The sequence below is a fragment of the Rattus norvegicus genome, chromosome 9 (assembly GCF_036323735.1).
Source record: "Rattus norvegicus strain BN/NHsdMcwi chromosome 9, GRCr8, whole genome shotgun sequence".
Lineage (NCBI taxonomy): Eukaryota > Metazoa > Chordata > Mammalia > Rodentia > Muridae > Rattus > Rattus norvegicus.
The window spans coordinates 104,883,423-104,894,963 of NC_086027.1; the positions used below are offsets into that span (position 1 = coordinate 104,883,423).

General features: G+C 37.2%; 1 pseudogene; it reads right to left on the minus strand.

The window, feature by feature from the left end:
- The window catches only part of Slco6c1l-ps1 (solute carrier organic anion transporter family member 6c1 like, pseudogene 1), a 51,084-nt pseudogene that overhangs the window by 21,884 nt on the left and 17,659 nt on the right, over window positions 1-11,541 (minus strand).

Consider the following 11,541-nt stretch of genomic DNA (forward strand, 5'->3'; position numbering starts at 1 on the left):
AAATTTTGAACAAAAGCTAACACCTAAAACAGGGCAGCAAGATTGAGGCTTCTACATTAACTGATCTCATGCATAAATTAACATATGAAGGACAGAGAGGCACTGAGAACAGAAACTGACCTACCTTGAGAGAAAGAATATAGAAGATCTGTGAATGTACAAACGATATAATGAATGTGACACTTGGCGTTACGTACTGGAGGATGGAGTTCAGGAAGCAGAAGTTGGAAGGCATGACACATGAAGAGTTTGGAAACAAAAATTAAAAAAAGACAAAAAGCGGCATCAGACTCCCCAAAGGTTGGTCCAAGTTGACAAGGCCAATCTGAACTGCGATTTCATGCTGACCTCTTTGTGCTTCATTTGTCTAATTCCATGACACTGGCTGGGATGCCCTCAGCTCATGGTTGCTAGTCTGCTAGCAGTATGTCACAGCTTCAACTCCTAACCACACTTCATTGTAACGGTATGGTTTCACTAATCTGTGCATCTTGATATGAAACAGCTTCCCAGGGACTAATGGCAGTGAATTCATTGCTATTTTCCTTGTGTGTATAATTATTATATGGCGAAATTCTGTCTCGAATGATATGTCCAGTTTTGTCATATGATTTGTTTTCTTATTACTAATAAAATCACTGCTGAGAGTTTTAAATGAACCACTATTAAGTGTTTTATATGACCAGAAACAAGTCTCTTGTACATATTGTTTTCCCATGTCTTTTTACAATTTGTGGCTGATTTTTAAAATGAGTCCTTGAAAGCCAGACAGGGTGGTGCACAACTTTTATCCTAGGAAGGATATTATTAGAGGAAGAGGCAGGCGGAGCTCTCTGTGTTCGAAACCAGGCTGGTGTACATAGCCAATTCAAGGACAACCAGGTATTCATACCAGGTGAGACCCTGTCTGGAAAACCCAGAAAAGAAAAGATGTTGTTAAAGAGGCAGATTGAAATTTTCAAGTCAATTTTCTTCCTGGATTACTAGTGTTCTGTCATGTAAAAGAAATCCTTATCAAATTCAAGATCAAAACGGTTTTATTCATATTTTTAGAATACATTGTGCAATATTGTATTTATTCACCAAAGAGAATGCTTATAATTCAGCAGTCCAGTTTCTTATACTGTGTACAGGAAATCTTTGTTATGTCTCATTTTCCCTGTACTCTTTCAGCTAGAAGAAAACATTTTTATAAATTTTTGCATCAAAAATCAATTGATCATACCTTTCAGGTTTGTAACACATTATGTATCCGCAAGAATCAATATAAATTTAATAAGAAATTTAAAGAATTTCAGTTTCTGTAGTAATTTCTTTTTTTTACACAATTTATAGCACACCCACAGATCTCTTACATAACTGGAGAACTATGTAAAACTAGATGTAGTTCTTGTGTTTTATTTTTAGTTGGATATGTACATTTCCCAGGAAAATCTTTGTAAGGAATGTAATTCTCTTCCCAGGTTATATAACTATATAGTTACTGAATATTGGTCTGAAAAATATCTCTTCACTTATGATTTAAAATGTAGTATAAAACTTATATTTACCCATCATAATCTTCATTGATTCCAGCAAATTTTGATGTTTCACACTCCACAAAAAATTTAATAGGAAAAGCACACTTGATACAATAGATGTCAGCAGTATAAATTTCAATTTGTTCTTACAAGAAATTTCCAATTTGTCAACAATTAAACCTCCAAGAAAACGGCCAATTATAACTCCTGGAACGATAATAAATCCTGAGGGAAAAAATATTATGATATTAAAGGTTATCTGTTGAGAGTATAGAAAATGTACACACAAATATCATCCTTTCTATTCAAGTACAGATTTTCAACCAAACCAACAAATAAAAACACATAAAAGATGTGATATTTGAATACATCTGGACTGTATAATATATGTAACCCCATGCATGGGGATGGAGACATAGTTCCACTGGATCCTGGGAATGATAGTAATGTTTAACACCTACACATTGAGGAACTAATGTAACCCAGGAGCATAGTCCATTCCACTTAAAGTTAGGAGATGTCTTACTGAGAGATATTACTGAGCCATTTCAATATATGTCCGACTTCAAGGTGCTTACTTGAAATAATAGACTTCTTCAAACGTCCTGTAAACAAGAATTGGATAAACCAACTCACTGAGATCTCTCATATATGGTCAATATGCACATTTTTACAAAACTTTGAGTACCCATGGTGATGTATGTTTTTTTCTATTGAAGCACAAGTATTCAGAAAGAAGGGATCACAAGAAGAATATGAGCTGGGACAGGAGCAAAAAGGGGAAGAATAGAAAACTAACTTTAACGTAGTGAACTTACGCACCAATACAATCCAATAAGCTTCAAATGTAGGTCACTGTGTATAAAGGTAATGGAAAGACAACAAACACCAATAACGACACAGACACAAGAATAAATCATGCGATAATAAATACATGCAAATGAAACGCTTCATAAAAATGGAACAAGTGAAGAAAAAGGAGGAAATAAAGGTGATTTTTGAGAAAAATAAATGAACAAAATGTGGATAATATAACGAAACACACAACTGATAAAAATAAAAATACAAGTTCACGTCCAAGGTGGTGCTAAAGGGACACTCAGGAATAGCTTTTTCTTTCCCGAACTCGAAACAAAATACTAGCGTTAGAACTTGTCAGGGAAGTAAGAATCAGTGAGAACTGGAGTTTGCCCACATAGGAAATAAAACCTAGCGTGTTCCAGGTAGTAGGGAGAATGACAAAGCCAGGTGAGTAAGAAGGGTTTACTGTACCACAAACACTGTCTACATATTCATTGTACAGTGACACTTCCTAAGTGATGGTAAACCTAGAGTAGCGTATATTCCTCCTATGCTCATGTGGTCAGATAGGCTCACAGCTCTAGTATCAGTATTGACATGTAGGGCATTGCATACTTAACAATCTGGAGAGCATACACCCCAGTACAGTCACAGTGTTTGTCACATGTTAGACACAGCCTGGTTCTGCTCCCATTAGCTTCTTGACAACTGAGAAGAATTAGAATCATCTGAAAATGCATTCTCCTATTTTCACCCTAATCATTGCAAATTTTATCTCTAGAGACCAAGAGAGATCTTAGCAAGAAAATCTGTTTTCACTTATGTTTTATTCTATTTAAATTTTAAGGCTGAATTTTCATTTCTTTTTATTTTTCTTACATTTATCTTCATTTAACTGAGTTTGCACTGTTCCCTTTTTTTTTCTTTTCATGGCTTCCCTCTATATTCTTTTTAAATCTATTTTTATCTTTTTAACATTTCTTTTTCTGTTTTTTTAAATGCTGGGAGTTTTCATATGTCCTGGGCAAGTTCCTTCATTAAGTGACATCTAGCCTTTCAATTAATTAGCTTTTCTATTTATCTATTTTTATTATTTTAAAAACCATTTCTACCTTTCTCTCCTCCATTGCACACACAAGAACTGAGGATCAACCCCAGGGTCCAGTATAAAATGAATTCGTGTGACCCTGAGCTATATTTACTGAAGAATTAATTTAGTTCAAATCACAACACAGTCCCGCTTGGACCTAGTGGGACTTTTACTTATTGAAATGGGGGGGGGCGTATAATCCCACCTATTCACCAGTACGAATGGGAAGGGGGGGCTAAAGTTATGTTTCCAGGGCAAGTATTAACACAGTAGCAGTAGAGAGGAAAACAGAACACATCTCTCTCTATTTTCTACTGTATTCAAGGCTGCCTCAGGGCAGACTGCATTTGACTGGTAAGTCTGGTGATAACGTGTCAGTGTCATACAGTAAAAGCTATGATTCTAGTTGTCAATCATCATGATAATATACCTTCAGTCATTCCATGGACCTTTCAGCATACACGCAGTAACCTATATAAGATCTTTAGAGGTCCACAATTCTTAATAGTGTTCAATAGTCACTCCAGTAGGAGTCCCTATTGGGCGTGCATACCACAACTTAGGATGCCTCTGCATCTCCTTGTTTGTCCAAATCTTTCAAGATTTGCAGAAATGATGATATACTCTTGATCTTGACATGCTAATCTCTATTGAAAAACCGTGGTCACAAATAAAAACCCTATAAAGATATTGAATTAGAGAGTATTTTGACAATAAATACAACCTTATGCAAGGTGCTTGTTATTCTAAGTCCCACTTGCAGAAGAGTTCAACATAACATGAAGACTACCATAAAAAAGTAAATAGTTGTTCATGTGAACTCCTGTGGAAACCTCAAAATAAAATAAGATATGAAAAGCAGCAACATAAAACACATGAATTGTGTGAGTGCATCATAGCTAGCCTTTCTAGTGCTGTGCAGAGACACCAAGACCATGACAACATCTTTTATAAGAAAATATTTAACCTGGGGTGGCTTAAAGTTTCAGAAGTTTAGTCCATTAATATCTTGGAAGGAACAAGGATGCATGAAAGCAGACAAGTTACTCAGCAGGCACTGAGATTTCTACATCTAGACCAGCAAGCGGCAGAAGTAAAAGTGACTATTACTCTATCTTGGTCTTATGAGACCTCAAAGCCCATGTCAGTGACTTACTCCCTTCCACAAGGCTACACCTACCCAATCAGGCCACAGCCCCTTATAGTACCACTTTCTATGGGCCAAGTATTCAAAGACATGGGGCCTGTGGGGCCATACCTATGCAAACAGCTACAGAGTGGATTGATGGAGAAAACTAAAAATAAGGGAAAACAACTCAATAAAGGTCTGAGAGTAAAGTATACAGAGCAGTCCCTCTTCTTTAGGCTCAGGCATCATTATTGAAGAGGAAGCAGAAGGAATAAGAGTCATCACAAAGAAACAGTGTCTTCTGAATATTCTAAGGCTGGGGCTCATATGGATGCACAATAGCTGTACAGAATTCACAAAACCTGTACAAGCCCAAATAAGAGAAATTCTAGCACAGAAATAGACGTTGGGCAACAAATTCATGCCTGAGCCATAGAACTATTAGGAACTGTTAACTCTTTGGAGTAGAAGAGTGCATTTTCTTTTTCTTAAAATTCTACCTTAATGTGTCACCAGTTTTGTTTTAAGAGTTTACCTTGAGGTACCACCAGGCAGGTGGTCCTTGAACCACACACCTTTGTAACTGCTGGTTTAATGGACCCAGTCCTCTGAATAATCAAAAAATTTCTTCTAGGAGACAATGCAATGACAAAATGCAATACTGACTTACTATTGGATGCTTGACCAAGCCAATGCTTTGGTACAGAAGCCTGAAAACTCTGCAGACTGATAGTCTCATTTGGGGGTGGACAGAGGTCTTATTGCTGTGGATATCAAAATTGGCTTCCAGTCCATCCTTAGAAGCTAAGGGAGAGCATGTAATTGTTAATGCATCCCTTACTTTGTGGCTGATACATCAAAGGACATGAAAAGACCAATATATGGGGGACACTGGATGGGGAAAAAGAAAACCTACTTATTAAATCTAATTTTATAATTTTTAAAATCTCTGCATAATAATGAATTAAAACTCCATGTACATAGACAGTGACATCTCTCTAGAAGTTAAGAAAAAAAAGATATTTACCAATCCTACAATAGAGGGCTAATATCCAATATATGCAAAGAACTCAAGGCGTTAGACTCCAGAGAATCAAATAACCCTATTAAAAATGGGGTACAGAGCTAAACAACGAATTCTCAACTGAGGAATACTGAATGACTGAGAAGCACCTTAAGATGTTCAATATCTTAATTAATCATCAGGGAACTACAAATCAAAACAACCCTGAGATTCCACCTCACACCAGTCAGAATGGCTAAGATCAAAAACTCAGGTGACAGTAGATGCTGGCGAGGATGTGGAGAAAGAGGAACACTGCTCCATTGTTGGTGGGACTGCAAGCTGATACAACCACTCAGGAAATCAGTCTGGTGGTTCCTCAGAAAATTGGATATAGTACTACCTAAGGATCCAGCTATACTATTTCTGGGCATATACCCAAAAGATGCTCCAACAAATAACAAGGACACATGCTCCACTATGTTCATAGCAGCCTTATTTATAATAACCAGAAGCTAGAAAAAACCCGGATGTCCTGTCACAAAGAAATGAATACAGAAAATGTACATTTACACAAGGGATGCTTCAGTCCTTCTTAGAAGTAGAGCCAAAATATTCATAGGAGGAAATACAGAGACAAAGTGTGGATCATAGACTGAAGGAAAGGCCATCCAGAGACTGTCCCACTTGTGGATCCAGCCCATATCCATATAGCCACCAAATCCAGACAATATTGCTGATGCCAAGAAGTGCGTGCTGACAGAGCCTAATATAGCTGTCTCCTGAGAGGCTCTGCCAGAGCATGACAAATACAGAGGCAGATGCTCACAGTCAACCATAGAATTGAGAACAAGATCCCATTGGAGGAGTTAGAGAAAGGACTGAAGGAGCTGAAGGGGTTTGCAACCCCATAAGAACAACAATACCAACAAACCAGAGCTCCCAGGGACTACACCACCATCCAAAGAGTACACACTGACAGACCCATGGCTTCTGTTACATCCTCCCGCAGCAGATGACCTTGTTAGGCGCCAATGGGATGAGAAGTCCTTGGTCCTGCCAAGGTTCAATGCCCCACTGTAGAGGAAGTCAGGGTGCAGAGGCAGGAAGGAGTTGGGGGGCACCCTCACAGAAGCAAGGGAAGGGGGAATGGGATAGGGGGCTTATGGATGGGAAACCAGGAAAGGGAATAACATTGGAAATGTAAATAAAAAAATGCCCAATAAAATAAAAAAAGAGAAAAAAAATACCACCACTTATTTACAATGTATTAAGATTAAATCAAGGTGAATGTGAAACATACAGTTTCTGGTGAAAGAAATAGAAAAAATAAGTAGGAAATGTGACTATTTTAGTAAAACATTGAGTACAGACACACAAGACGAAAGGTAGAGAAGAGCTTAAAAGAAGGATATGTTGTGGCTTGAGAAGAGTTGTTTCTTAAAGGGGAGGAGAAAGGAAAAATGGGCAGGTATGTAGATGGGGAGGCAGGAAGATAAAGATCATTGTGAAACTTTATGTGTTTAAAACATATATGTGGTGTTGGAGTGTTCCTGTTTTTATAATTTTAGCAAAGTAGCACTCACATACACTGCACTCTCTCTTCTACTTACATGACACGTCTATGTATATCTATATCTATATCTATATCTATATCTATATCTATATCTATATCTATATCTATATATATCACTTAAAATGCACATTTTGAAAATTGTAAAATCAATATAAGAAGAAGAATCATACCTGTGAGCCTAGTGGCAAGTTTCGACTTTATTAAATATTGACTTTGTAAATATTTGGGCAAAAAGTATGAAGATGACTTAAGTGTCATGGACTCTGTCACTTTGCAAATTGCCTCTGTCAGCACCAGTGGGTTCCTCAACAAACACTGAAAGAGAACAGATCATATCACGATGATTTTATCTCATCACATAAAGAGCTGTCTTACTATAGCTTAAACCTAAGGTATCTAAATATGAAAATAAAACTATAATTTTCTAATAGACACATTCCATAGGAGACTTGTAGTTTGGTTTCTCTCTATAGCAAATGTAGCTTTTATCTATGCATCTGGTCTCAGTGCCTTACTAGGCACTCTCATATTTTGCATTTATATATCTCAGCTGCTGAGTACTACCTAATTTTGCATCATGTGATATTACTGCATTTATTGGTTCCTATAGGCTTAACTCTCCAATGTTATAAACATATAATACATTATAATAAGAGCTTTATGTATGATTTCCTGTGGTATAGTAGTTTTAGAATTGAGTATCTTTGGAAGGGGTTTTTGATATGGGGTGCATGAATAATTTATTTTACGTTTTGCTCCAGATTTTCTTCAGTTTGTATCTTTATATAATAATACCTCTCTATCAGAGAATCCAGTTAGCTAATAAAGAATCCTATACTCTAAGATTCATCAGAACAATATTTATGGTTTGGCAGGCCCTTGCAGAGGGGAAAATCCCATCTTTAAGACACTGAGCAAGGGAAAGTTACAATTGAGTATTCTAATGCCTAGTTATTAATACAGCTAATATGAAAGCAAAGAAGTCTTTAGATAATTCCACCCCTCAGACTGTGAGCACCTTAGTCACCCCATGTACAACTCAGTAGGATAACCCTCATCTAAATTTTGCACTGATAATTAAAACAGTTTTAGTTCAGGCTACTAAGTTTTGTCATGGAGCAGTAGCATAGACTGGCATAGATCACGTAATTAGAAATGCCTGACAACCTTTGCTTGCATTGGTATACTTGCAGAGAAAGAAATCATGAAAGCACTCACAACCAACCTAGCTATAAGGAAAATGCCTGGAAATAAGTTTAACCTTGAAAATGATGCAGCTCTATGGTGATAATTGTAAAATGCTATTAAAGAAATGGAAGTAGATACATGCAAAAAGAAAATATCCCACACGATAACAACAGAATTAATACCAGGAAACAAAAATATTGATCTATATATTCAATGCAAACTTAACTAAAACACTAGTGATCATATTTTAGAACTACTAAAAATGTATTGAAATTTATAAGGTAGAAAACTGATGCCGATAACTTGAATTAATTTGTAACACAACAGAACTAGAAGGGTCAGGACAATTGATATGGGCACAACTATAGAGCCACAGTAGACAAAGAAGCATGACCCAAACAAAACTCACAGGGCACAGGAAGCCAAAGATAGAACTTTGTTGGTTCGGTCATTTGTAGCCTGGTGACTTTTGATAAATGATCAACAAGTACACATTGAAGAAGAAACAGTGTCCTCCGTGAATGAATGTTCACTTTCAGAAAACTGTAAATCCACTCGTCTTTCCTTCTGTAGAAAATGTCAGCTCACAGATGAATAAATTGTAAACCCAAGACCATAAACTCTGTCAGGTAACATGGAAGGTAGAGGCTACACTATATCAGCATCAGCAATGGTAATGTTTTTGTCTATGACTGCTAGAGGAATCACTGTAGATGGTCTCAAGTTAAATAAAAGATGATGATACAGCACAAGATCATCTGTCAGCTGAAAACCTGTCAGTCAATGTAATAGATCGAGACTTAACTCAATGCAACCATAGCCACTTTATTTTGACAAGGAAACCCCAAAACACAGATTGGAGAAGATAGTATCTTTAACAAATATTGCTGGAAAAACTGGACATCTATAAAGATTAAGAATCAAATTTGAACCTTCTCTTTCACCCTGCACAAAAATCAGGTACAAATGGATCAAAGGCCAACTCCGGTATTATACCTGAATCTCTGAAAGGACTAGTGGTAAAAATAAGGAGTACGTTTAAAGATAGAGACAGGTATTTTTTTTTTTGTTTGTGTCTGGGCCACCTATTTATTTATTTATTTATTTATTTATTTATTTATTTATTATTTTACTAATTTAAACAGATACAATTTTATTTAAAATAAATACTGTTCTATTTACAATGTTATGTATTTAGCAATTTTTAAAATTTTATTTTTCTTGGATATTTTATGTATTTACATTTCAAATGGTATCCCCTTTCCCCCCTCTCCCATACTCCCTCCCTGGGCCACCCAATTACACTCCAAGCTCTGCTCTGTCACTGCAAGCTTTGTATCTTCTTACAATTCCTTAATCAAAGAAAATCACTCAGCTAAATACAGGATTAACTGGACCATGTTATCAGGTTACTAATGGCTAAGCTAATTTTCCTTTATGGATAACTTTCTATTGTAACTTTCTGGAATTTTGTAATTACCAGAAGTAAATGGTCATTTTAAAAGTGAAGCACAGTAAAACATTAATAGTTAAATTTTAGTTTTAATTATTGGGAGGAGAATGATATTATTTTAAATAATGCCTGGCCTCCAGTTTTAATGAGGCATGAAGTAAGGATTTCGGGAATATTCTCTGAAAGTTCTCTCAATTCAGCCTGTGTTGCTGCAGGTGCTGGAGAATGCCACATTCATCTTCCAAATTATCCTGTTTCACATGGGACATTCTATTGAAGAGCCACTCATTTTCTTCTCTACTCACACAATTTCTGACACTTGGTAGTCGACACTTTGGTATAGTAAGGCATACAAACAATAAATGTATTAATTTGTCATTCCTGGGCAATCATGATCTTTTTTATTTAATTTATTTAATACTTAATAATAATTCTTTGGTTTCCGGGCAAACATCCCCCTCCCCCCTCCCCTTCCTTATGGGTGTTCCCCTCCCAACCCTCCCCCCATTGCCGCCCTCCCCCCAACAGTCTAGTTCACTGGGGGTTCAGTCTTAGCAGGACCCAGGGCTTCCCCTTCCACTGGTGATCTTACTAGGATATTCATTGCTACCTATGAGGTCAGAGTCCAGGGTCAGTCCATGTATAGTCTTTAGGTAGTAGCTTAGTCCCTGGAAGCTCTGGTTGCTTGGCATTGTTGTACCTATGGGGTCACGAGCCCCTTCAAGCTCTTCCAGATCTTTCTCTGATTCCTTCAACGGGGGTCCTATTCTCAGTTCAGTGGTTTGCTGCTGGCATTCGCCTCTGTATTTGCTGTATTCTGCCTGTGTCTCTCAGGAGCGATCTACATCTGGCTCCTGTCGGTCTGCACTTCTTTGCTTCATCCATCTTGTCTAATTGGGTGGCTGTATATGTATGGGCCACATGTGGGGCAGGCTCTGAATGGGTGTTCCTTCAGTCTCTGTTTTAATCTTTGCCTCTCTATTCCGTGCCAAGGGTATTCTTGTTCCCCTTTTAGAGAAGGAGTGAAGCATTCACATTTTGATCATCCATCTTGAGTTTCATTTGTTCTAGGCATCTAGGGTAATTCAAGCATTTGGGCTAATAGCCACTTATCAGTGAGTGCATACCATGTATGTCTTTCTGTGATTGGGTTAGCTCACTCAGGATGATATTTTCCAATTCCAACCATTTGCCTATGAATTTCATAAAGCCGTTGTTTTTGATAGCTGAGTAATATTCCATTGTGTAGATGTACCACATTTTCTGTATCCATTCCTCTGTTGAAGGGCATCTGGGTTCTTTCCAGCTTCTGGCTATTATAAATAAGGCTGCGATGAACATAGTGGAGCATGTGTCTTTTTTATATGTTGGGGCATCTTTTGGGTATATGCCCAAGAGAGGTATAGCTGGATCCTCAGGCAGTTCAATGTCCAATTTTCTGAGGAACCTCCAGACTGATATCCAGAATGGTTGTACCAGTCTGCAATCCCACCAACAATGGAGGAGTGTTCCTCTTTCTCTGCATCCTTGCCAGCATCTGCTGTCACCTGAGTTTTTGATCTTAGCCATTCTCACTGGTGTGAGGTGAAAAAAGAGACAGGTATTTTAAATTATGATTTCAGTGACTTGAGAAATAACGTGAATATCGGTGATGTGGATTCTTAAAAGATCAAAATGCTTTTATGAAAAGGTACCATTATTAAAAATTAAAAGCCTACTAAATGGAAAAAAAATTCTTCTCTGCTGTATATGTGACAGCTGGTCAGAATATACAAAGAACA